The 7,854-nt window shown below is 38.5% G+C and overlaps 1 pseudogene; it reads left to right on the forward strand.

The window, feature by feature from the left end:
* Positions 1-6,362: 6,362 nt before the first annotated feature.
* Positions 6,363-6,697, forward strand: LOC107529187 (pterin-4-alpha-carbinolamine dehydratase pseudogene; annotated as a pseudogene).
* The last annotated feature ends 1,157 nt before the right edge of the window (positions 6,698-7,854 follow it).

The raw sequence follows: 7,854 nt of genomic DNA on the forward strand, positions 1-7,854 counted from the left end.
ATATGTGATTAGTAAGGGGCATCAAAAGGACCTCAAGCAATGAGAGCAGTTATTTTAATCTGGCATAGTTTTTGAATGTCCCCGCATTAGGTACGGGGCATTTTAAAGTGTATTTTCATGAGCCAGCTATAAAAAACTCACAGTATGAATTCCATAGGAATGTCCTTGGGCCTCCAAGTACTGTTTTGCTCCAGTTACTTCTTAGGTCTTTTGAAGAGGGGAAAGTAGAGCAAATATAGGCATATTTTATTTTAAATAACACTAGGAATGCTAGCCATATATATGTGTAGCTATCCCTTTTCCTCTTACCTTCCCCCTTAGGTAGTTATGGAGGCCAAAACACAGTTAGCTAAAACTTGGCTTTATTTATTATAATTGAGTAAATGCGCATTATCATTAATTTTCAACTTTTTGTGACTACCCACCCAAAGAAAATTATCATTCTTTCCTGTCAGCAGAAAGAGCTGACTGTGGTAGTTAATCTTGACTTTGTCCTGAGGGAATCAGCCCCAGTAGGGAGAGCTGAGGAGCAGTGGTGGTGGGGTGGAGCATGAAAATTTTGAAAGAGCCAAAGGGTTCCCTGGGGATTTCCAGTTATCTCTAAAGAATTAACATCAGTTTTCTCATTTGTAAAGGGGGAATAACCTGGGTTGGACTCTTGGGTTCCTTTGCAGATTACATGAGGATGAAATTGTTAAGACATGGGAAGTACTAATAGCAGTGAATGGTACATAATAAACGCTCAGTAAAATAATTGTTATTAGCATGTCACAAGAGGTGGTGGAATTCCTCAAAGATTTTGTGGTAGGGGTCAGAATGCATTTGTAATAAATAAGGAGGAAAAAGGGGAATAACAAAATAAATATCTTGGCATGTAGGGGTCTAGTCTTAAGTGCACTTCTAACTCTCTCTATATCCTTGAGCAGGTCTTGGATGCTCCTGCAATAGGCCAAGGGCTTTTGGGTTATAGTGCTGGGAGGCAGGTCACTGGAGCTATGCTATGCTAAGACAATGTTTAAAATTTCTACTTCTTCTGATGTTTCCCTGGACAAGAGCTGGGAATAGGGTGAGATTTTAAAGGCTCCCAGGGAACAAATGGAACCTTAGCAGATATCTGCTGTTCTCGGGAGCAGCTGGGAGGCTTTGCTTTGAAGGATAAGTCATCTGAGTTCTCTCCAGTGCTCTCTCCCTTCCCCATACCTTGGCTCCACACACAAAAGCACAATCACGCTTGTGGTGGGACTTCAGCAAAAGCGTGAATTTAGTGGAATTTGTCCTCTTGGTTCTCCATCTCCCAGGTCTCTTCCCCATTTCCTTCTCAGAAGCTGCACTTTTCCTTATTTGTTCATCCATTAGTTATTTTATTCAACATATGCATGAAATACCTACTTGTGACAGACACTCTGCCAAGCTCTGAGAATGTAGTAAGCAGGTCAGGGAAGGTCTCTGCCCCCTGTGACTAGGGAAAACAGACAGTATTAAGTGCACTTTGAACGTACGCTAGATCATAAATAATTCTGACAGTTCTATGAGAAAAATTTACAGGGTGATGAGATTGTAAAGAGTAAGGGGAAATCAGTTTAGATAAGAACATTGGGGGTGCTTTTCTGAAGGGATGGCATTTGAACTGATCTAAAGGATTAAAGTGAGCCCACTGTGCAACAAAAAAAAAAAGGAAAGAAAACGTGTCGAGAAGAAGGAACAATAAGTTCAATTATGCAGAAACAGGAAAGGGAATTGGTGTTTTTAAGAATCAGAAAAGAAGTGAATGCTCCTGGATTGTAACAGAATCAGGGAAAATAGAGTTGGGAGTGTGGGATATGATGAACATTCTGGGCCATAGAAAAAGGGCTGGCATGTATTGAGAACCTTTGATTAGAGGAGTGAAATATACTGATTTGCATTTTTTAAAAAATCACTCATTTCTGTGAAAGTGACAAAAATGAAAGCAAAGAGATCTCAGCAGTCCTCCATGCTATTGCCGATCATAATTATTTGCAAGGGTGGTGATGAGGAAATAAATAGTTAGATTTAAGAAGTATTTGGAAAGCAAAACTCAAAACCAATTCTCAGAAAAGTTAGTGAAATATGTTTTGAACTTCCTCCCATTAGATGTTTTACAAGTGCTAGGTACATTTTCTGTAAATATGACCCAAGGGAGCACAGTTCAGTGTTCTGCCTCTGGGCAAGCTTTGCATTTCAACAGGCCATAGAGACTTGAGCTAAGGCAATAATATTCCACAAGGAGGACCTACATTCGTGTACTTTCTTGTCTATTTGTCTTGCATTCATGTCACGTGGCGTTCCCCTGTTCTGCTATTACTTTAATAAGGTTCTGTTCACCACCCTTTTTCCGGTCTCTATTGATTAGTGGTGCGCACCAAGGGAGCCCGAGCCCGAGCCCCAGACACGTCTGAGATACACGTCGGATTATGAAGGATGAAGAGCAGTGGGAGGGAAGGGGGAGGGTGGCAGTGATATTGGATTGTCTTTTCTCCAAATGAAGTGTCTTGCTTGCTTGAGTTTATGGGACAGCATTTTTAACAGCATAGTCAGGTTATATCGTGAAACCACAAGATCGAAGGTATGATCACAGCTGAAGTCTGCAGAAAATTCAGTTTCCAGTTGACTAAGTTGAAGTTGATCCCATGTTTTTCTGGTTTTCTATAGTAATTCTTTTCTTTTGAAGTCTACTTTCCTAGATTCCTTACCTCTGATTTCCTCTTAAATTGAAGCATTCTCTTATGTCATCCACAGCCAATCACTATTTACTCTAGGCTCTCTCCAAGGATAATTCTATACACGTATTGGATTTTAACAACTTAGGCTATAAGCACAAGCCCTGCCATTAGACAATTTACCTAATGACACCTCAAATACATTATTTTAGACTGAGCTTCTTATAATTTTTACTGCTCAATCTTTTGAATTGATAATTTTCCAGAAACATTAACGTCATATTTAATTTCTCTTAGATCACTTTGAATCATTGTCATTTAGAAAACTATTATTAAAACTATTATTTTAAAGTCTTCTGAAGCATATTTTAATTGATGATACTACTGCATTACTATGAGGCAATCATTTCAATAAATTGTATTATTGATCAAAATATTTGTTGTTCTTCTGTTTAGGATATCAACCTACTCAAGACTATATACCTTCATCCTCTCAATGTTAGACTTAGTTGTCAAACGTTATATATGCTGCTTTGAAGCTGAAGTTGTAAGTTATTTTGTGGACTACCGCCCTCTTTCCCTCTGACATGAGTCAGTTACACCCCAACTAGAGTGCACCCATAGAAAGGGAGGAAGATATGCAGTGGAGTCCCAGATGAGCTACTGTGGTTAAAAATCTAAGCAAAAAACAAACCTTTATTTTTGTAAGAGACTGAGATTTTGTTGTGCTTTCTGAATAAGGTATTTAACAATTCATTCTCTTTCTCTCCCTTTTTTTTAATCCTTACCGGAGGATATTTTTTCTATTGCTTTTCAGAGAGAGTGGAAGGGAGAGAGAGAGAGAGAGAAATACCGACGTGAGAGAGACACATTGATTGGTTGCCTCCCGCATGCACCCCGACTGGGGCTGGGGATGAAACCTGCAACTAAGGTACCTGCCCTTGGCAGGCATTGAACCCAGGACCCTTCAGTTCATGGGCTGATGATCTAACCACTGAGCCAAACCAGCTAGGGCAACAATTCATTCTTAAAATCATATATTCCTTGAGAAAACTCAAAACAGTCTTTTCAGCTAGTCTGTCCATCAGTTCTTAGGAATTAGCCCAAACATTACACAATATTCCTTTTGGTGTTTAGGTATTTATGGCAATTTTTGAAGGGAATGTTACCAAGAAGTCAAGAAGTAAGAGAGAATTTAGAAAGCTGTGGGAACTTCATGAAAATATCTCTGTACCCTGAATCGCAAGGAGTAAAAATGAAAATATTAATGGTCCCCACCCAAGAGGTAATTATAACAATTAAATGAGATGAATTAAAACAGAAGCCATTAGAATCTATAACTTGTTTGGAGTAAAAGGTCTCACACTGGCTTGAAAGAATGACACTACCTCTCTCATAGCCTCAGATGTTACCAGGCAGAATGAGGGCATGGCGAGTAGCTGGGTCATTCCTTTCCACCTGCACTGATGATTGATACATTTTACCAAGAATAACATGTCTGTTTAATTTACATATTTAAAACTTACATCAGTGAAAGCTCATCCTTACTAAATCATTATAAATATTAACAGATTTTGAATACTATTGCTATTAATTTTTAAAATAATATTGAGGTTAATAACCAACAGGATTGGTTTCATATTTAGGAGTTTGGGGAATATCAATGCACTAATTAATGGACTTTCAGAAAGTGGAAAAGAGAGTTCTTCTCCACTTACTGCTACTGGACTCCCTGTTTTGAATTTTCTGGTCCAATGCTAATTCTTCATTTGATTCATGGTATATTCCGAAGACGGTTCAGGGAAAGGCAGCAGGGCCATTAATATCTTGTCCTGAGACAGTGAGAACGATTCTGCAACACCACAATTTCTCGTGAAGGATGGGTTTTAAATATGTATAGAGAGAGTGACTGTTTGATGGATCACAGCAATGGCTCTTTCAATGAGGGAACAGCCTATCCCAGAGCCAGACATTCCCCTGCAGATGACACTCCAGAACTCGGCTGTCAATACACTTTTACTTAAAATAAAACTTGACGGATGACCACAACACTTTAGTGTCAAAAATGGAGTTATGCCCTCTGCTGTGAGGCTGGAGAATCGGTTTAAGAAAATCCTGACTCTTCTTTCTACCCAGTCCTGGCTGATGGAAGAAACTAAATTTGCACTACATTTTAAATGACTCAGACTATTGAAATTTGTTCTCCTATATCATCATCACACACACACACTAAACTTGACTAAGGAAAGGTAGGAGTGTCTGAACAAAAAGAATGTATCAGTCTCTAAGGCAGAAATATACCATAGGCGGGAGAGCTGAGAATGCTTTTTGCATGTTTTCTCATCTCAGTAGTCATGAGGGACAGTGTTTCTTTTCTTGCTACAGATTAAAGCTTTTTTACATAGAGAAGAGAGACAAGAAGGATGTGGAGGGAATTTCTTTAAACCTCCTTAGGGGCCAATGTTTTGCTTTCCTAGATCTTAGAACTCTCTCCAAAAATTTATATGAGTCCTGTGATGGGTTGAATTGCATCCCCTCATAAGACATGTTGAAGTCCTAACCTATGGCAGCCCAAGGAAACTAATACAAACCCAATGTATCCAATTTCTTTGGGTCTCAAGAAACATCACACTTTCAACAGTGCACACTTGGTCTCCGCCAATTTGCCAACTACTTCTAGATGGATTCTTCTAGGTTACTCTTCTTTCTGGTGTTTGATTGTATGTACTTTGATAAACCAATACTCATGTCTCACCCTCCCTGCAGGTGCCTATCTCTCCTTAGATTTTCCACTAGTTGTTTGCCCTGTGATCTAACCTCTTTAATGTGTTCAAGCATCCTAATATCTTTACAGTTTATGATTTTTTTCAGTGTGAAAACTGTACTCTTTCCAGATCCCCACATCCTGAAGCAGAAGCCAGAAGGAATGAATCTGACATTTTGTTGTTTTCATTTTTAATCAGTCCAATATATTTCCTAATTTTCTTTGCAATTTTCCTTTGGCCCATGGCTATTTAGAATAGTATTTTTAAATACCCACACATGTGGGATCTAAAAACATATTTTCTTTTATTGATATATAGTTGAATTCTGAACACTCTATATGATTTAATTTATTTAAATTTATTGAGATGTGTTTTATAACTCAGAATATAGTCTATCTTACTGAGGGTCCCATCTGTTTCAGAAACCAGAAAGAAATGGTTATTCTGTTCCTGTTTATTGGAATGTTCTTAGACCTGTGAGTTTGAAGTTTTCATCCAATTTAGTGGTAGTTGTATTTTTATTGTTGTTCTTGGCTAGTAGTGCTTCAAATATATATTTCTTTCCCTTTCTTTCTTGTACTACAATAAATGTATATTTTAACATTTGCTATTTGTTCACAAAATTTAATTTTTGCCTGACCTTGTAATTTGTATTTTTTCTCTTTATGCTTCAGCTATACCTTCAAAGTCGTTCACGATTTCTTCACTGTCTACTTACTATTAGTATAACCCAGCAAATTTTTAAAATTAGAAGTTCTATTTGTTTGTTTTTTTCATTTCTTGATGACTCTCCTAATTATGTTAATCTTTTCCTTTATATCCTTAATTATATTTTTAAAAGCTTTTAAAGTTTTTATTAGAGTCCTGTTTAAAGTCTTTATTATAGTCATTCTCTCCTATGTCCATGCTGCACCCCGACATGGCTGGCAAAACATACAGACTAAGTGCTGAGGAGAGGGCTGGGGGTGGAATGAGCTGGAAGGCCAAGATGCCATCTTCAAGCAGTTCCATTTCAAAGACTTTAACAGGGCTTTTGGCTTCATGACATGAGTGGCCCTGCAGGCTGAAGAACTGGCCCACCATTCTGAATAGTTTAGCATGTACAACAAGGTCCAAATCACCCTGAGCACCCATGAGCATACAGACCAGTCAAAACAAGACATAAACCTGGCCAGCTTCATCAAACAAGTAGCAGTGGTCATGACATGGACCTTGCCGTTCCTCTCTGAATTCTTCGGGGAAAGGGGTGACTGATCTGGAAATCCAGAGAGAGAACTGGGGAGCCCCCAAATGTTGCTACTGTCAAAATTGCCAAGTCCACCCTGCTGCCTCCTTTTAGGGGTGAGTCCTTGCTGGAAAAAGATGCCAGCATCACTGCCAATACCAGGAACTTAGACCGTTTTCCCCCACACCGTGTTTTTCATCCTTGGGGCCCTATGAAATCTATTGTAATTTGAATAACATCTTCCCATTCTTTACAGCTTCCCAGAAACAGTAATGATTTCCTTTCTAGGCTGTATCTTGCTCCCTTTCTAATTCATTTCCCAAGAAGCTGTGATAGAAGCTGTATCTAAGATAGACAAAATCTTATCTTAGAAACCAGAACCCTAATGCCAATCCCCTCCTGTGTGATAGGAACACAAGTACTTTCATGCCTCAAATGAAACTATTGTTTCACTTGGGGGAGAAAAAAAGTCATTCCAGTCTCTAGGTCTTTTCTGGCTTGATTCTTTCATCTGATTTTTCTCCTGGATGTAGGTCACATTTCTTATTTTTAAAATTTTTTTTAATTGAATGTTGGATATTGTGAATCTTACATTGTTTGAATGTGAGATTTTGTTGACCTTATTTGAGTGCTGTGGAAGGCTGTATGTAAAGTTTTTTATCAATCAGCTTCATCTTGTTAAGACATTTAAGCTTTGTTAGGGCATATCTACAGTAGCCCTTAGATGCAGGACATTGTTTCTCAACCACAGTACCATGGACATTTGACTCTAGACAACTCTTTGTTGCAGGGGCCCCTCCTGAGAACTGTAAGGAACTTAACTGCATCCCAGGTGTCTATTCATCAGATAAAAATAGCACATCTCATCCAAAAATTTCTGGACATTACTAAATGTCTACTGGTGAATAAAATTGCCCTTTGTTGAGAATCACTGATCTATGACAAGTTTAGCCCTACTCCCTTGGGTGCAGCGATTCTAGGTTCTCTACTGAATGCTTTGGTTGTTCAAATACGACTCTTCTCTCTGCTGCTTGTAACTTGAATATCTTCATTCTTATGAGCTACGAGAATGTTCACCTTCTAGCTTCTGATTATTCTCAGCCCATCCTTGAGGACTTTTATCCTTTGTATGGACAGTATTAATGTAAGAGCAGGAGGGTTTCTGTGAAAATTACGATGAATAACT

This window comes from Miniopterus natalensis, chromosome 13, assembly GCF_054644295.1.
Source record: "Miniopterus natalensis isolate mMinNat1 chromosome 13, mMinNat1.hap1, whole genome shotgun sequence".
NCBI lineage: Eukaryota > Metazoa > Chordata > Mammalia > Chiroptera > Miniopteridae > Miniopterus > Miniopterus natalensis.